This window comes from Electrona antarctica (genome assembly GCF_951216825.1).
Source record: "Electrona antarctica genome assembly, contig: scaffold_25, whole genome shotgun sequence".
NCBI classification, from domain to species: domain Eukaryota; kingdom Metazoa; phylum Chordata; class Actinopteri; order Myctophiformes; family Myctophidae; genus Electrona; species Electrona antarctica.
This window is the reverse complement of record NW_027637034.1, coordinates 9,521,376-9,540,754: the sequence shown is the minus strand read 5'-3', so window position 1 is coordinate 9,540,754 and position 19,379 is coordinate 9,521,376. Positions and strand designations below refer to the sequence as shown.

Below are 19,379 nucleotides of genomic sequence, written 5' to 3'. Positions count from 1 at the left end.
GGCTACATATTCTACATACTGCTACGAGGATAAAACCATAAAAAGCACTAAGACTTGTTTGCATCATGGTCCTCCATTTTCAATTAATCAGAAAACAATGTACATGTGAATTAATGATCTTTTGTCCCTGGATTAGTTTTTCATCAATAACTTGAAGACATGTTTCAGGGTTGAGCTGCTTAACGACGACAATGTTTTCAAAACAAACGTTTTACTTTTCTTTGTATATTAATTAAAGTGTCAACAAACAGTGCACATGCGCAGTACAGCGCTGCTGCTGCTGGAAGCGTGCACGGTGCACGTACCATAGACGGCCACTAGGGGGAGCCATGGTACAGTGTAATACAGTGGAATACTGTGATCTCATCAAAGTCTAACTAAACTAAATCATTTTAAAATGTAAACTTATAGAAACAATTTATGAATCAAATCTAACAGTTCAAAATATCTTCCAGCATGAAATGGAAAATGGAAAGTAAAACATTTACATCTGATAAGGGTCCATTTGGTTACCAACTCCCATAGGACCCATACCTATTGTGATTGGCCAGAATGAGATGATGTATGATGACATTAGATGACAAGATTGCCCCTCACTTCACACGGGTGTGATTTTCTTTCATTCTAATGATCAAAAAGGTGAATGTACTCTTGAATAAATGATTGATTCATTGTCTAATAATATTTTTATTTAGGAGTTGATTTACTAAACAGTGTAATTAAGTTACAGCACTGCTTTGCCCGTTAGAGTAAGCATGTTTATTTGTACATTTCAACAAGGAAGGCAGTGTGCTTTACACACACAACATTAAGAGCAATGTAAAGGGTGATGCATTCACAATAAAGGGACATTTGAATACAATCAAAACTATTGGTTTAGAATAGAAAAATAAGAATAAAATAAAAAGCAAACTGAATACAGACCCATACACCTCAGTAAAAAGCAGCAGTAAACAGAAACGTCTTGGGCTTTGATTTCAAACAAAGTGTTGTAGATGTGACAGGAGTTGGGTTAGGTAGAGGTTCAGCCAGACTGTTGAACACTCAACATTGTTTTACTTACTTTATTTTTTAATTCAAGACATTTTTCCTACACATTGTTAACAATGAATTTTCTACATTAGCCGATATTTTAAAATAAAAATACATATAAGCTGTTTATATTCGGACATGGGCTGACATTTCAATAACTGTGAATCCCTATAGTATTTGGAATAAAATTCACTGTTTTCCAAAATGTCAGTTTGTCACCTCCCTCTTCACATTCAATAGATCCCGTGATCTTTTGTGGCCAGATGTAATTTCCTGGGGTCTAGGACTATAGAAAACAATAATTAAGAAATCGCTGTGCGATTTGGTAAAACAAATACATTTACCCTCTTGTTCGAATGCCCCCGCCCCCTGCCAAAAATAGCTAAAAGTGTTTAAACAAAATAAAGCAGCAAATGAACAAATATATAACACTCATCTTTTACTTTCTCTAATAACCTAAAACATGAACCTTGGTTGAAAAACCCCAAAGTTGTCCTTTAAGGTTTAACATGAGGAGAAAAACCAAAGATCAGGAGAATGGAGGCCTCTATTGACAGGATTGATTGAATAGTTTATTAGACAAGAATGTAAAACAGCAACAGAGTTCAGTCAAACACTGATTCAAACACAAATCCACAACAAAAATCACACTTGTGTGAAGTGAGGGGCGCTCTTATCACATCATACATCACATTCCATGCTCAGCCAATCAAATCATCACAAATGTCATTCGGCCAATCACTTTAAGCGTCTTCACTTTTCTGCCCTCACAATTTTATCCTCAATATGTACATCAGCCAATCAAATCATTGCTATGAGGTGATGATCAGCCAATCAAATCATCGCTATGGGTGATATCAGCTAATCAAATCATCGTGTTTGTGTTCACACAAAGACAAAGCTCAATAGGAGGAGCTAGCGCCCCAAAAACAACAACAACAAAATATATCATTACAGGAAATAATAAAACACTAAATGTACAGAGTGGGAGAAAGTTAGGAGGGGGCGTGGTCACCTGTTTAAAAGAGAAGTGATCATTTCCTCTCCATTGGGCCTGCTGAAAGGTGGACTTTCAGGCCTGTTTTAAAATATGTAAGTGATCTGCATTTTTTGAGGGAAGGGGTCAGGGCATTCCACGCCTGGTTGGCCGTGCTGTAGAAGGAGAATTTACCCATATTTGTTTTGAAATATAGGAGCAGTATAATAATCCATAATATTGTCCTTGTCTATCGACCTCCCTACGAATATACAGCTGTTTAATTTGATCCTCCCAGTGAGCTCATTTTTCATTCATTCAAGTTTTGTTTATTCTCAAAGTTACACCGAGTAATCAAATTAATTTTCAGTGTCGTCGAGTAATACAATATCATATAGAAAAAACATCACAATACATCAGAAGATCAGGAAAAGAAAAACAAAAGATATACATGTGAATTACATAGGTTTACAAATAAAAAGATAAGACAAATTTCAAAACGATCTAAAAACAATTACATATTGTGGGAGTCTGTGTGCTCACCAAGGTTTTACCATAGCTATCACCCGTAATACATCAAATCAATGAGTGATAAACAGAGACTAGGGATTTAAGAGTGGATGCTGCTGCATGTCTAAAGATTATGTCTCCATAATCCAAGACAGACAGGAACACATAGTTGAAACTTTCTTTTTTTTACCCCATGGTGTGAATGCAATGTTGTCTTAACAAGTAACCTGAGTTATTTAAACTTTGGTCACACCGTTTAAAGTGGACATCTTTTTTATTGTCCTGTGAGAACTGTGGACACGAAGGTGTGACTTCAGATTACTTGAACTGTTGAAACTCTTGTCACAATGTTTGCATTGGAAAGATTTTTCTCCAGTGTGGACACTCTGGTGTGTTTTCAGGGAAGATGATGCAGTAAAACTTTTGTCACAATGTTTACATTGGAAAGGTTTTTCTCCAGTGTGGACATGCTGGTGTGTCTTCAGGAGAGATGAGTCTCTGAATCTCTTGTCACAATGTTTACATTGGAAAGGTTTTTCTCCACTGTGGACACGAAGGTGTCGCTTCAGGAGAGATGAGTCACTGAAACTCTTGTCACAATGTTTACATTGGAAAGGTTTTTCTCCAGTGTGGACACGAAGGTGTCGCTTCAGGAGAGATGAGTCTCTGAAACTCTTGTCACAATGTTTACATTGGAAAGGTTTTTCTCCAGTGTGGACATAATGGTGTGTCCTCAGGTTACCTGATCCACTAAAACTCTTGTCACAATGTTTACATTGGAAAGGTTTTTCTCCAGTGTGGACACGAAGGTGTCGCTTCAGGAGAGATGAGTCAAAGAAACTCTTTTCACAATGTTTACATTGGAAAGGTTTTTCTCCAGTGTGAACATGCTGGTGTGTCTTCAGGAGAGATGACCGACTGAAACTCTTGTCACAATGTTTACATTGGAAAGGTTTTTCTCCAGTGTGGACACGAAGGTGTCGCGTCAGTAAAGATGAGTCTCTGAAACTCTTGTCACAATGTTTACATTGGAAAGGTTTTTCTCCAGTGTGGACATACTGGTGTGTTTTCAGGTCAGATGATGCAGTAAAACTCTTGTCACAATGTTTACATTGGTAAGGTTTTTCTCCAGTGTGGACACGAAGGTGTCGCTTCAGTAGAGATGAGTCTCTAAAACTCTTGTCACAATGTTTACATTGGAAAGGTTTTTCTCCAGTGTGGACACTCTGGTGTGTTTTCAGGGAAGATGAAGCAGTAAAACTCTTGTCACAATGTTTACATTGGAAAGGTTTTTCTCCAGTGTGCACACGAAGGTGTCGCTTCAGGAGAGATGAGTAAAAGAAAATCTTGTCACAATGTTTACATTGGAAAGGTTTTTCTCCAGTGTGGACACGAAGGTGTGAATTCAGATACGATGAATATCTGAAACTCTTGTCACAATGTTTACATTGGAAAGGGTTTTTTGCAGTGTGGACATACTGGTGTGTTTTTAGGGAAGATGATGCAGTAAAACTCTTGTCACAATGTTTACATTGGAAAGGTTTTTCTCCAGTGTGGACACGAAGGTGTCTCTTCAGATCACTTGAACTGTTGAAACTCTTGTCACAATGTTTACATTGGAAAGGTTTTTCTCCAAGGTGGACACGAAGGTGTGTCTTTAGGTGAGATGACCACCTGAAACTCTTGTCACAATGTTTACATTGGAAAGGTTTTTCTCCAGTATGGACACGAAGGTGTGACCAAAGGGAACTAGAATGTCTGAAACTTTTGTTACAATATTTACATTGGAAAGGTTTTTCTCCAGTGTGGACACGAAGGTGTTTATTCAGGTTACTTGAATCCTTGAAACTCTTGTCACAATGTTTACATTGGAAAGGTTTTTCTCCAGTGTGGACACGAAGGTGTGACCAAAGGGAACTAGAATGTCTGAAACTTTTGTTACAATATTTACATTGGAAAGGTTTTTCTCCAGTGTGGACACGAAGGTGTTTATTCAGGTTACTTGAATCCTTGAAACTCTTGTCACAATGTTTACATTGGAAAGGTTTTTCTCCAGTGTGGACACGAAGGTGTGACCAAAGGGAACTAGAATGTCTGAAACTTTTGTTACAATATTTACATTGGAAAGGTTTTTCTCCAGTGTGGACACGAAGGTGTCGCTTCAGGAGATATGAGTTAAAGAAACTCTTGTCACAATGTTTACATTGGAAAGGTTTTTCTCCAGTGTGGGCATACTGGTGTCTGTTCAGTTCACCTGACATACTGAAACTCTTGTCACAATGTTTACATTGGAAAGGTTTTTCTCCAGTATGGACACGAAAGTGTGTCTTTAGGGCACTTGAACGAATGAAACTCTTGTCACAATGTTTACATTGGAAAGGCTTTTCTCCAGTGTGGACACAAAGGTGTTGCTTTAGGTTACCTGACTGTTTGAAACTCTTGTCACAATGTTCACAGTTAAAAGGTTTTACTCCAGTGTGGACTTGCTGGTGCTTCTTCAGGGAACCTGAGTCACTGAAACTCTTGTCACGCCGTTCGTCATCATCGTCTTCACTGGTCTCCTCCCAATCATCACTGTCTTCAGTGACTTCAGTGTCAGATTCAAGTTCAACTTCAATCTCAGAGCAGTGGGAAGATATGTGTTCTTCTTCTTCATCATCATCATTTTCTTCTTCACCTTTCACTGCTAGTAATGTCAACGTTGACCCAACAGGTTCCTCTGGTCTTTGAAGTAGTTCCTCCTGTTCCTTTTTAAGCTCCTCCTGTTCATCTTTAATATGTGGAGGCTCTGGTTCCTCCTGGAGCAGACTGGGGCTCCTCTCCTGTTCAGGAGAAACCTCCTCTTTACACACAACCATGTGCAGGATGTCTAGGAGAAGAAACACAACATGATGGTCAACACTGGATTCCTAAAATGTAAACACATTCTTCTTCCATGTTCCATGTACTAAATGAGCTATTACCTACCAAGATAAGATTGACTAAACCGTTACTAACTACAGGTTATTACCGCTCTGAAAGATTTTAGCAAAATACATTGTTTCTTCAGGAACAATATTTTCTTTCACATGAAACTTACCGAGGTGTGGCTGGTCTTCAGCTTCCTGTTTAATAGAAACGTCTTCAGCTTCCTGTTTAATAGAAACGTCTTCAGCTTCCTGTTTAATAGAAACGTCCCGGGCTGAGTCTGGAGAGTTCATCTTCACCTGGGAGTGATGCATCATGGGTATTGTAGTTCTTATGAGTCTGGAGAGTTCGTCTTCACCTGCAGTCTGGACTCCGGTCTGAAATCAAGTGAATAAGGAAGGACTTTAATAACTGGAGACCTATAGTCCGGCAGCCAGGGGTGGGGAGTGGGAAATGTGTTTTTATTGGCCTAAAATATTGCCTACTTAAATAAAAAATACTTAAATTAATGAGTCCACTTGCTGACCGGCTGTCGGTATTGAGCAATTTATTTTATAAGGTCTTATATGTGACCATACCATTACCTATATAAAGCCCCTGATACACGTGGCAATTTTTTCGTCAATATCAACTGACAACATCAACATCAATGGGCAACATGATGAGACACAGGGCAACAGCAATTTTGGGCAACAGGCAACATGTATCCCAAGATGCATTGTTCTGGTAAAAGAAAAAAAGAAAACAATGTTCCAGAGTTGGGGGAGAAATGGAGGGTGAAGAATATGCTGCCTTAACAATCCTATTTTCTTCAGCTTTTCTTTTGCAAAAGTAAGAAAATACAACACTTTTTTAATCTCAAATACACAACTCAATGTAAATTAAAATGTAATAACAGAAATAAAGTAATTAGCCTACTTGGTAAAGAGGCAGAAATGTGAAATTAGCTACCTGTTATTAGCCTAGCATACCTATGTTGTGTACTTTAATGACATGCTACATTTTTACATATACTATACATATTGCACACAATAACTCAATACATTGTTGGATATGAGTTGGAAACCATAACAATCTAAAAGAATAAATAAGTTGTGAAAATCTACAAGCTCACTAGTCATTGTAAGCTAGTTTTCACACATGTGTCATATTGTTGTACGAAGAAGTAGGGCATTCATTTAAGGAATAATTGTCTGCCGGACAGCAGCTAGCCACACACCCCCTGGTTATCCTGGTTTATAATATATATTATATATTTTCATCAGCACTAAAGAGAAGCGGCTTTGGACCAGGAGATGGTTACTACGGCGACACAGGGGGTCTTACAACCAACTTTTAAGAGAGCTCGCTGAAGAGGACCCCCCTACATACAGAAATTGGCTAAGAATGGATGAAGTTACATTCAATGATATACTGAAGATGGTGGAGCCAGCCATTCGCAGACAGGATACAGTAATGAGGCAGGCAATTCCCCCAGGAGAAAGACTAGCCATCACTCTGCGCTACCTTGCTACAGGACACACATTTGGTGAATTGGAGACCTCGTTTCGTGTGAGCCGCCACAGCATTGCAAAGATTGTAGTGGAAACATGCAACGCCCTGTTTGAACAGCTTAGGAAGACACACATAAAGGTGCCCGCTACAACTGAGGAATGGAAACAAATTGCCATACAGTTTGAAGACAAGTGGAACTACCCACACTGTGTCGGAGCCCTGGATGGGAAACATATTATTATACACCCACCAAGAGAGTCAGGATCTCACTTCTTTAATTATAAAAATGCCAACTCAGTTGTTCTGATGGCATTAGTTGATGCAGACCTCAGGTTCTTGTACATTGATGTTGGAACCAATGGCAAAGTCAGTGATGGAGGTGTGTGGAACAAATGTGGTCTCAAAGCTGCTCTGGAGAACAACACCCTGAACCTCCCAACACCTGAGCCCTTGCCTGGAAGGGAAGTCCCTTTGCCATACGTGGTAGTGGCAGACGAAGCCTTTGGAATGAAGCCCTGGCTAATGAAGCCATATCCCAGAAGAGAAATAACTGTGGAAAGGGAAATCCATAACTACAGGCTGTCTAGGGCAAGGCGTACTGTGGAAAATGCATTTGGAATACTGGCTAACAGATTCCGAGTGTTCCAACATCCAATGTTGGTTGAGCCAGCAAAGGTTGTCAGCATCACAAAGGCAGCATGTGCTCTCCACAACTACCTCCGCACTCAAAAACTCACTCGGCAAGTGTACACCCCCACCTCTTTGATCGACCAGGAAGATATACTGACGGGGCAAATCAGACCAGGAACCTGGCGCGAGGAACGTCCTCCAACAGGTCTGCTGCCTCTTGTAGCATCTGCTAACAGGAACCCATCCCTGGAAGCAAAGGATGTCCGAGAGGAGTACTGCTCCTACTTTAATACCAATGGAGCAGTCAGTTGGCAGAGGAGATCCATCGGATTGGAGTAGCCTGTATAGATTCTCTAAACATTATTTGATTTTGGTTTCCAACAGTTATTTGGTAATTGGCTGTGTAATCTGTGTTTAACTTTAAAATCTTAATGAATTATCTTTATTTACATGTATTGGTCAATGTAACATGGAATAAAAATGTTTCGTTGCTATAAATTCTTCTTAACCCATTATTAAATCATGACGGTTTTCTTAAAAACCCATGTTTCTATGTAAGTGTTTCTCTATGACTATTTCATGTCAAGGACCCCCAAAAATATATGTAGGGCCTAATTGGCCTCCATCTGAAAATATGTTGTTCCAGGGATCCCCCCAGGAGCAAAGATTTGAGTTAAAAATGTTCATTCTGAAAGAATGTATTCAATGATTTGCGCCACATTTTCACGATTTTCAAAAATAGCAGACCTACGAGCTTGTAGATCTGCTATTTTTCAATAGCTAAAGAACATAATGCTAAATGCTTAAAACACCAAAAGGGGTTCCCGCCCAAAATGTGTTAACATAAACATTATTAAATGAATTAAAATATTCAAAAATATATACCCTTATAAATCTTTAACTCTGAGTGTAAAATGAAACCAAATGGACCTGTAAAATTGTTAAACATCTGCATTACTTCTAGGTGGTCCCCAGCTAAATGGACCCTGGTAACCAAATGGACCCTTATAGATCTTTAACTCTTCAGACTGCATGAGACTGTAAAATAAAAACAAATGATTGTGCCCGGAACTATTTAATCCATTACATTCATGCGCCCAGTCGATTTATAAACACGGACGCCTTTTCCGGACGGACCGGCCGGAAGTTCATGATGTTGTGTAGCAGCTAACAATAGCCACAGCACTTTAGAATCGATCGACAACAACGGGAGACAAGAATAAATCTATCGAGACTAGCGACTGGACCGCGGAGCGCCGTCTAACACAGGATCTTTTTTCAGAAAAAGACGGGATGATTTAGATCGCCATTTATGAACGTTTTAAGATTTTCGTTTTCATCAGCTAAACAGAGGAGGGAGTTTTTTGATGACGTCTCAGTCTTGCGCGTCACTGAGGAGAGCCCAGCAGGCGCGCCTGGGCTATACAGCCAGGCGATCTGTTCTCGTATCAATAAATTTCGTCTTTAGGACAATACTTCGTCCTGAGCGTCGGGCGTTACTAATAGAAAGGACAAAGAACTTCGTCCTGGGCGATTAATCTGTTTTAAACATCTGCATTACTTAATTTACAAGAAGTCTACACAATTAGAGAATGTAGAAGACATTTTATTTTGGTCAAAGTCTGTTATCTCTCCTTTGGTACCAACATCAATACAGCATGGGATTGTGAACAAATTCATTCAACAACAACAAAATAACTGAGGTCAGTCCGCTGCTCCCCAGGTTGGCAGAGGAAGTGTAGCGCCCAGGATTACATTAGATAATTGACACTGGGTGAAAAAATGGGTTGCAAAATCGTGGAATAAAAAATATATATATAAACAAAAGAATTACCACATAAACAAAAATGGATGATTTTACTTTAGGGCTAGACCCTCTTAACCCACTCAGGCCTGACGTCGAAATACAAAAAAAAAGTTAAAAAGAATAGCAGACCTACAAGTTCATAGCGCGCCACTTGGTGGCGCGCTATGAGCTTGTAGATCTGCTATTTTCCAATAGCTAAATTATAACATAATGCATGCAACCACCAAAAGGGGTTCCCGCTCAAAATGGGTTAACTAATATCTATGCCAAAAATAGCTCTACAAATAAATAAATAATAAATCTACAAGCTCACAACATGTGAGCTTACTCCTCTGAATATGTATGGAGAGTCTCAATCATTTTTCTTTTTATCATTTTAACCTGGTCATCGGGCATGTCATTGAAGTATTCTTCAACGTATTTGAAAAAACCTGCATGTTTGGAGACTGTTGTTTTTTTTTAAAAGTCCATAGCAAAGTCCATAGCCTCCAAAGCCCGTTCTTTGGGAGGTCTTTTGACAGGGGAATGGGAGGGGAATGGGCAGCTGGAAAGTGAGGGGGTTCATTTTCATTTGAGGCTGGAGATGGGAGAATTTCCAGATTATCTGAACTTTTATCTGGCTCCCCAACACCACTCAAGAACAAAAAATGTTTGTAAAATTTCCATTTTGGAATGTAGACTTCTTCTGCTCCGGCACCCGACCTACTGCTGTTCGTGACAGCCTTGTGTTCCCGTTGAAATACTGTTCGTAGGTTCTTGAATTTGCTTGTTATGTCTCCAACTGCAAGAAAGCAAACAAACACCACATCAGTTAAAAACGCTTTGTGTGCCCTTTCAACATTTTCAAAATAGTGACCCAGGGTGCCCAATGTTATTTGACATTTTATTTATTTGTTATAAAAAAAAAAAAAATCACAAAAAAAACAATATTTTAGGCCAATTAAAAAAAAGACTATATACCAAATTTCCCACTTTAAACAAAAGAAGCCTGTCGGCTGCCGGACTATTGCTTTTTTTTTTAAACAATCTAGAACAGGAAAAAAAGGAGTGCGGTGGTGCGCGAACCCCTCATAGAGTCTACTACTATTCAAATTGAAAATCGCTCCTATGCCACCAAAATGTGGAACGCCCTACAAACAGTCATTAAGACATGCAAATCCCCTTCAAAACCGCTCTCAAAGGGCACCTGCGGACGTCTGCAATTCGAAACTGGCCCCCGTAAAATCTGAATCCCCCCACCCCTTTTCCCCCCTCACTGTATACGTTTCTTTTCCCTTTTTACCTCCTTTATGATGAATTCCTGTTCTGTTCTTTGACTATATAGTGTCTATTTGTACGTCTATTTGTACGTCTCAAAATGTTTTGATGAATTGAACAAGGTGGACCCTCTTGTAAACAAGTGTAATGCTTAATTAGGTCGTCCACTCACAGTTAACAGTCTTTGTATTGAGTTTGTGCTTGAAATGTACTGTAATTCTGCAAACTGTTAATAAATATTTCAATCAATCAATCAAAACAAGCAGTGACATAAGTACTGATCTTACCTGTGAAAGGCACCAGCTGCTGTTCAGACAGCCTTCCTCTAATGCATTCCAGGGCCCGGGCTCTCAGGTCACGCCTTTGGTAGACTTTTGCCTTGTGGTTCCACAACACATCGTTCTCTGTGAAACACAACATGACAAGTGCAACATGTGATCATTTTGGAAGATAATAATAAAACTTAAATTCATTTAAATCATTGACAGATACAGTGACACACTAGTGCATTGTTTGTCAAAACATTTCCAGTCAAGGACCCTCAAATATAATTAACCATCACTTCATTTGATATGATTTTGAACTTAAATCAGAATAGCCAAATGTATTTACCAACTAATAGGATACCCACATATCAAAGATTCCTGGTGGTTTCCAGACAGCACTTGACAATGCACTAGTGCAGTCAGTGGTTCTCCAATTTGAAAACAAATGTCAGGGACCCCACAAGAGAAGATTTTTACGACTCAAACAGTGATTCTCAACCATTTTAATTCCAAGGACCCCCATTTTATATTGTCAAATCAATGTTATATTAACTCAGTGTACAAATGGAACCAAATCTCTGAGTTACATCCCCATAAGGGTCCATTTGGTTCCTAACTATCCTTTAGCTGGGTACCCCCTAGAACTCCCTCAAGGACCCCTGGGGGTCCCCGGACCCCACTTTGAGAACCAATGCACTAGTGTACAGTCATAATCTCCCTCAAATTATCACATTGGTATATTTGGCACATCCTTTATCATATTTAAAACTTTACCATATCATTACGAAGCTTTTTACTAGCTCCGTGGTGGCTCATTCACTGAATCCAAAACACAGTGGGAGGTTTTAGTACCAGTGGAAATAGACGACGCCGTATTTTTTCAAACACGTGTAGTGACATAACAAATAAAAGTAGCTAAATGCAATGACATGTTCAGTGATGGTTTTATAGTAATATATTAAGAACGGGCTGTTTCAGCACTGTCAAATCTTTCAATTTCACCTCATTATAGTACCGCAGACAAGCACGTCCGTCAGCCAGCCGATATACACTGCGGTATACAAATAGGCTATATACGCTCGTCGCTCAATGACAAATTTGACGGCAAAAAACCCGCCTACATGTTTGTATTGAATAATTTCCACCCAACAGTTGTTCTCAAAATGTTCACTTACCAGAATAAAAAGTAATAAGGAGTAGTTCCTTCTCCTCTGTCCACTGCGCAGAAAGTGCCGCCATGTTTTTTCACTTCTCAGGGACGGGGAGAAAGCACCACGTGACGTCAATGAGGGCTGTGATTGGAGGAATGCCGATATGTTGACCAGTAGAGGTCGCTGATGATCTGACTTTTCTAAACAACTAGGATTGATCAGGGATTGATCCTACTCAATGGAGAAGTGGAAAGTCAACATTGATTAAGGACATTGCTTGTTGATATTGACGAAAAAATTGCCACGTGTATCAGGGGCTTTTGGCAAGATGTCAACATTTCATTATGCTTTAACAATAAGGCCGCAAGCATTTGATAACTTGTGATATAATTCACGCCAGCATTTTTCCCTGTTTAACTTTTATTTTGAAGAGCAAAAAACCCAGACCGGAAGTTATGATCTTATGTTAGGGAGTGTGACGATGCATCATCATTCCATGTTTACCGCGGGTGCTGCTAAAACATAATGGAGGAGCATCACAGCGCCGGCTCTGGGCCGTGGAATAAACCTTGTTTTGACCAAAACTGCCATCTGGGACAAGGAATAGGAGATACAGGCGATTGAAAGAAACAGAATCAAACCCCGGCCCTACCCTACCCTAACTGGGTCGGCCCGAGGCTCGGCCAGACCCTAACAATTACCATAATGTTAACACTTTCATCGCCCCCCTGGTGTCCATGTGAAATTACTGCAGGCAGCCAGGAAATATCTGTGAATAAGCGCCAACTACTTCCGGCCCACACAGCCCAATACAACGAGAGGAGGAGCAACAAGTTTTACGACATGTCTTAGTTTTCACCACAAGCGGTAATATGGCTTGCACGATGTGTTCAGAAATCACTATTTAGATCTGAACGTTGGGCGGATTGGACTAAAACAAAACTTTGGACTATTTTTTTGGAGAAAACAAGCAGCAAAGAAACGACAATGAGCAACCCGATGCTAACGTGAGTAGCATTATGACTTGATCAATCAAAAGCACTATAAAAGACCAATTGCCATTGATCTACGCCGGCAATGGTGGACTAAGTTTGAAGTAGCATGTGATGTGTCAAACTAGGGGGTTGTCATGATTCTGAATCCATTCCAAGCATTAGTTTTGCACAAAAAAACACTCATTGGGCTAAAAACGGCAACAGCCGTCATCATAAATGTGATGAGGTCAGCACATTTTGGGCACATTTGGACAAGTGGCTATTGCCGTTTTTAGCCCAAGGAGTGCTTTTGTGGATGGAATGGATTCAGAATCCTTGCCTTATATAGGTTGTTAAAGGACAACTTTAGTTTTTTTCAACCAAGGTTCATGTTTTAGGTTGAAAGTAAAAGGTGAGTGTAATTCTTTTTTCATTTGCAGCTTTCTTTCGTTTTAGGGATTTTAGCTGTTTTTGACAGGGGGCGGGGGCATTCGAGCATGGGGCTAAATATCTATTTCTTTGCAAAATGTTATAGCGATTTCTTTTTTTATTATTTACTATAGTCCTACTAGACCCCAAGAAATTACATCTGGCCACAAAAGATCACGGGATCTACTGACATATTGAGCCTATGACATTCAGTAGATCCTGTGATCTTTTGTGGCCAGATGTAATTTCTTGCGGTCTAGTAGGACTATAGTAAATAATAAAAAAAGAAATCGCTATAAAATGTTGTAAAGAAATACATATTTAGCCCCATGTTCGAATGCCCTGAATGTCGAATGTCAAAAACAGCTAAAATCCCTAAAACGAAAGAAAGCAAACGAAAACAAATGAACACTCATCTTTTACTTTCTCTAATAACAACCTACAACATGAACCTTGGTTGAAAAAAACTAAAGTTGTCCTTTAATGGTATGGTCACATATATCCTCCTATAAAAAACAATTGCTCATTACCGTCAGACGGTCAGCAAGTCCACTCATGAATGTATGCATATAAACAATATTTCAGGGAAAAAATATATATATATAATTTTCCCACTTTAAACAAAAGAAGCCTGTTGGCTGCCAGACTAATGATGCGTAGCCTGCGGAGTTAGTTCAGGCAGACATACTCGAGGGGGTTCATGCCATGCTCAAGGCGCATACTATACTCAAGGGGTTAACATACTGCATTAAGGGTGTATAAGCGTGTGCAAGTCCCACAAGTCATTCGCTGATGTGGCAGTCAGCTGACCTATTGGGCGGGCTACTTAAGCTCACCAGTCTGCATGCTCTTCCTGCCTTCCTCTGCATATGGTTCCTGGTTGTTATGTGTTTAATCGTGCCGAGCAGGGAGAAAATGCAGCAGAGCCGGACACCAAGTCTAATATTGTATGCACACTTGTATTCTCATTCTCTAATACATATTGGTTACATCTATTCGTGAGTTGTCTGACTGAACTAGAGGTGTTAGCCCAACTCTCCAACATTTACATTTTTTAATTCAGGATTCCAAGTGTGTGAGTGGGTTGTGCGTGTGGAAGCGCTTTGGTTTCAAGGAGTGTGGTGAGGAACAACAAACCAATACAGTGTTAAGATGTGTTACAATGGTGTGTTAGGGTTACATTTCAATGGTGTGTGTTAGGGTTACATTTAAATGGTGTGTGCACCCACAACACAATAGGGCAGTAACCAAAGTCGACTTCTCAACAAGTCGACTTCATTGTCACAAGTCAACTCGCACCAGGAGAAGTCGAAAAAATAATTAAACTAGAAAGGGCCCCTCGGTCACAGGTCTCCACCAAGCCAGGTCAGGTTGTGGCCTCCTGGTGGCGCTATAACAGGCCAATGTGAAAAGGGTTGGATATAATCCTCAGCCTAGTAAGAAAGTGTGTGAAAGATTTCACGTAAATTGCATACTGCGTTCATGATTTGAGGATTTTTGTTCAAAACGAGCCAATCTTGCAAACTTTGAAAGCTAATTATAGCCAATTAGGATGGAATATGAAATATCGGACAGATCCAACTTGATCACATGACTGTAGAGATACTGTGCAACAAGATTTGTGTAGCGCGATTTTTGGACAGAATGAGGAGGAGTAATATAACAAAACAAAAGCTGCCTCATGGTGGCGCTATAATAGGTTCATCGTTGGCATCCAGGGAGTGTGTGTGCAAAGTTTGGCATTGACCCGGTTAACGGTGCTGGAGATTAGCTGGTAACGGACAGACGGACGGAAGGACGGACGGACACACACACGGACGGAGTGCAAAACATACTCTCTCCCCATGCCTTTGGCCTGGTGGAGACAAAAATCTGATTGACTAAGATGTATGTGTTAACATTACAGTGGACAGAGTACAAATCCTGCTCATTTACAAACTACGTTTGCACCTTTGACAACCTGCAGCTTGAAAAGGCCTTCAGCTCAGCTCTGAACTCGGTAGAATCTGCACCTGGCTCGCTGATAACAAACTATCATTACACCTGGGAAAAACTGAATCCATTCTCTGTGGATCAAATAGTAATCTCAACAAGGCAGATGGCATATTGGTTAGAGTGGGCGACAATTAGCCTGACACTCAGCCTGAATTTTCATTTCGTTTCACTCCATTATTCAGTCTGAAAGCCCTCCCTACTACAGCCGTTTCTGAGATGGGCGTTGTCAAAGCGGCAGTCTTCGGTGATTGGTTCATACCAACCAATCAGAATAGTAGGAAAGCAGATGACGTTGTTGTCAATCATGAGGCTATGGCTAACCCGTTTGCTAACCAAACAAACCACAGCCAAGTGAGCCAACGAGCGCTACTAGCATGTAAACAAAAGCGGTAAAATATGTCGGATGATGATGTTTATAAAACCTGTCGTTTCTGTAAAGAAACTATTTATCATACGCCGATTTAATAGCCAGATTGATACGGTCGTGTGTCACCGCAGTGGGGGCAGCCATGTTTGTTTGTGTCTGGACGGCGCTGTTGTTTTGACGTCATCGAGTTGAAACGACGCTGATTCGTCGTACAGATTTCCAACCGAGTCTCAGAGCTCCTTCGAGAGCGTCACCAGACCCTGAATCGCCTGAATATATTTTTTTAATGGGCGTGGCTAGCGATTCAGGGGCTGGAGCCAGGCTAGGCGACAATAGTATCACACAGAAAGATGAAATTACCTACCTAGGTTCCATCCTGGAGGCTAATTGTCCCTGTGATAAAATGGCCACCAATGTAAAAAAAAACTTAACCAAAGAACAAGATTCCTATACAGGATCTCCTCACTCTCACTGGTCAACAAAAACACCATGAAGACCCTAACAGGAGCCCTCGTAAAAGGTTTATTTCAATCCTTTAGCGCCATCTAGTGTTAGAATTCTCCCACTGCCGAGGTCTGCTCCCACTCTACGGAGCTTGTTTCCTTTCCGGGTTAAACAGGAAGGTGGGGGCCTCTGTGAGGACCACAACACCACTCGCATCAGCGACACCACAGCCTTTAGCTAGCAGTACAACCAGCTACATTTTCTCAGCCATGCGGTACAAACTCAAAAATGATTTACGATCGTCATGGACAGCTCTCGAACATTTGGAGATACGGCGCTTTGAAAATCATGTTATAATGGAGGCTCAACGGAGCTAGATTTGAAAATCCCATCGCTGATGGGGACGGAGGCTCTCCATATTAGCCGGAGCAATGCTAAAAGGTAAACAGACGGACGGAGCGTTCATATATGGAGTAAACGGTTGTCTACGAACATACGCGTAGATAGCACCAGTAGGTACCATTAGCCTACCTACATTTATAAACGTAGATAGCACCAGTAGGTACCGTTAGCCTAGCTACATTTATAAACATAGATAGCAGCGAAATAATTAACTATGCATGTACCACAGCACCTCAAAAGCCCCTTAAAACAAGGCTCCAGACTTCCCAAAACAAACTGGTCAGGCTACTACTTGCCCTCACTCCCCGAACCCACATCACCCCTGCCCATTTTCATAGGCTGCCGCTGGAATGGCTTAGGTTGACGAAAGCACAGCATTTTGCAATGGGCCTGGCCTACAAGATTCACTACCTTCACTACCACCGAAATACTTCCTTGATGTAAATTAAGTCCACAATCTCAACACCAGAGGGAGTTCCACAAACCACATGCAACCCAGATTAGGCTAAAACAATGGATTAAATTAATTTTGCTCCTATGCCACTAAATGTGGAACGCCCTAATAACATCAATTAAGAAATCCCCCCCCCCCCAACAAGTTACAATAGTATTACTGATGCTAGTATTAACTACTGCTTATTTAGGATCACATTTATAACAGACTGATTGATTGAAGCGAAAATGGAAGCTATCGTTCTCATGATAATAAAAATCTAAACATTTTTGTAAAAAAAGATTATCTGCCTAATGATGGTGTCACTGGAGGACGGTGAGGCACAGACTGAGTAGAAAAGAATTGTGCCATTTTATCATGATTATTAATGAGGACCTATTATATGAAGATAGGTTGAAAAGTGGTGAAGTGGTCCTTTAACTGTTTGCAGAATTACAGTACATTTCAAGTACAACTGTGGACGACACCAGAAAGCATTACTTGTTTACAATCGGGTCCACCCTTTTCAATTAATCAGAACATGTAGAGACATACAGAGATACACTTCTATATAGTAACCAAAAACAGGAAATCATCATAAAAGGAGGTAAAAGGGGAAAAACATCTAGGGATCCATCTTGCGCCACCCTTAACCCTTATCCTGTGGCAGCGGTGGCCGAACGGATAGCGGCGCGGTCTAGATACCGGAAGGTTCCCAGTTCGAACCAGCCGTCCGACACGTTAAAATTACCACCGCTGAAATGCCCTTGAACAAGGCATCAACCACTACGATGAAATGTGTTCTATGAGCAGGGCCTGGCTGGAAACAAGTTCTTGAGCTTAGCCCAGATACCCTGGGTAAATATAGATTTCATTTCATTTAATTTCATTTAATTTCATCCCTAAACGTATTCGCCATTTTTTACTATTTTGAAAAACATTTTAAAATAGTTAAACTAGCCGATCTACATCGAGCCATTGTGAGCTTGTAGATCGGCCATTTGAACTATTTTAAAAGGTTTTTTTTAATATTAAAAAAATAACAAATTAGTTTATGGATAAGGGGTGGCGCAAGATATACCCCATAGTTAGCCGCAATTTGCAACTCTATATTTTTTTACAATGGGTTGAATATAGAGTTGCAATACCCTCCATTGACTCCCCACTCATCATATTTGCGATCTGCTGGTCTTAAACAACGTTAAAATCACCAACATTGCAGCTGTAGTCCAAGCTTGAATTATCCTCTTTCAATCTGCCGAGCTTGTTTTTCATAAAAATCCCCCGTAGACATGTTATGAGCTACTTTCTGTCCAAAATATTCCACAAGTGATATTCCTGCCGTAATATTCAACCTGCCGTAAAACAAGACGTGTGGGAGAGCGCTTGTTTAATAGAAGGCCGTGCGTGACGAGGCGTTGCGCTGCGTCGGCCTCTTCTTTGGGTGTCTTACCTGCGCAGGTAAGATTCGGGGTAAGATTCTATTAAACAAGCGCTCTCCCACACTCTTGTTTTACGGCAGGTTGAATATTACGGCAGGAATATCACTTGTGGAATATTTTGGACAGAAAGTAGCTCATAACATGTCTACGGGGGATTTTTATGAAAAACAAGGTCGGCAGATTGAAAGAGGATAATTCAAGCTTGGACTACAGCTGCAATGTTGGTGAGTTTAACGTTGTTTAAGACCAGCAGATCGCAAACGCAATATGATGAGTGGGGAGTCAATGGAGGGTATTGCAACTCTATATTCATCCCATTGTAAAAAAATATAGAGTTGCAAATTGCGGCTACCCCATAGTGAGGGGAAAAGGGGTGGGTGGGGGTATTCAGACTTTACGGGGGGGCAGTTTCGAATTGCAGCCGTCCGTAGGTGGCCTTAAAACAAGTTACAATATTATTACTACTGCTAGTATTAACTACTGCTTGTTTATAACAAGTTACAATATTATTACTGCTGCTAGTATTAACTACTGCTTGTTTAGGATCATTTATAACTAACTATCAGATATGAGAGAAATACTCGTCGTGTTGTTCCATGTTAAAAGATGAGTCAATAATATAAAAGATAAATGTAGTAAAAACAAGGTGAATCAGTTCATCTTACCTGCTGTGTTTCAGGGTTGAGCTGCTTAACGACCACACTGTTTTCAAACCTTTTACTGTCTATTCGTATTATTAGTATTATTGTGTTTTCAAACCACACTGCTAACAGGCTAACAGCTAGCTGTGTGTGAACGCACATAGGCCTACTGTGCAAAGGGCTATGCATGCGCACTAGCCCTGCTGCTGCAGAGCCATATAA

The 19,379-nt window shown here is 40.4% G+C and overlaps 2 long non-coding RNA genes across 2 annotated transcripts; both read right to left on the bottom strand.

The window, feature by feature from the left end:
• Positions 1–836: 836 nt before the first annotated feature.
• LOC306919483 lies at positions 837–19,328 on the bottom strand. The gene is made up of 3 exons (XR_013789549.1): positions 19,182–19,328; positions 5,598–5,802; positions 837–5,387 (listed from the first exon to the last, which is right to left on the bottom strand). It is a non-coding gene; the product is annotated as an uncharacterized lncRNA (long non-coding RNA).
• On the bottom strand, positions 9,979–12,126 carry LOC306919313. Its single transcript, XR_013789509.1, has 3 exons — positions 12,055–12,126; positions 10,901–11,017; positions 9,979–10,137 (listed from the first exon to the last, which is right to left on the bottom strand). It is a non-coding gene; the product is annotated as an uncharacterized lncRNA (long non-coding RNA).
• Positions 19,329–19,379: the final 51 nt, after the last annotated feature.